This window comes from Cynara cardunculus, assembly GCF_001531365.2.
Source record: "Cynara cardunculus var. scolymus isolate 2C chromosome LG 7, CcrdV1, whole genome shotgun sequence".
Lineage (NCBI taxonomy): Eukaryota > Viridiplantae > Streptophyta > Magnoliopsida > Asterales > Asteraceae > Cynara > Cynara cardunculus.
In genome coordinates, this window is record NC_037534.1 from 9007909 (window position 1) to 9008765 (window position 857).

Sequence of the window (857 nt, forward strand, 5' to 3'; positions counted from 1 at the left end):
TAAAGATTCCCTGTTTTATTCCTTAGGTACACCCATCCTGAATACTTTCCCTTCAAATAATCATATTGGTTTTTCAGTTGTTTCTGGGTGAGTTTTACATGGCAAACTTCTTCAAGTTTGGTTGCCACTTGCACCCAAGTATCCTTGCGAAGACTGTCTCCATTTCGACCCACCTTATTGACCTCTTCTATACAAGTCTCTAGAAACCGTTTGGTAAGTTCGTTTGTCCACTTCACACGCACATTCTCATCCATGACTAAAATGAAGCAGAAAAGATAAAACTTTTAAATGTTATATACGGATCAAATGTTCTATATTCTTATGGCAGCTTATATAATACAGCAGCAAAATTGGGAACATAATTTAATATGAATCCATCCAAATTAGTAAGGAAAAAACCAAAAAGAGATGACCTCCAAATCAAGAAACATATCAGGCCTTATACTGTCCTTATTCCATTATACACACACACATATAAACAGAATATGTTTTGATACCACCATTCAACCATGAAACCATATAAACAGAATCTGTTTTGAGCAAGCCATTTGCCAATTAATATAGTATCTATTGATTAACAACCAAGAAAACCTTCAATCGTTAACAGCCCACACACTTTTTTGATACCACTTCCAACATCCTAGATTACCAAGAAGACGAAGAAGTAGAAAGAACAAAAATCAAATCTATAGGGGAACATGGTAGTGTGAAAATTAGGGGTTTTCAGATCTAGGGTTTTTTTTCATCGGTCAATGTTTGGGCTTCAAAGAAAGGCACAAAACATTCAAGCCCAGAATCTCCAAAAATTTTAGATGAACATCAAGGAAGGATTCAAACAGCAAACAAAGCACAAAAAA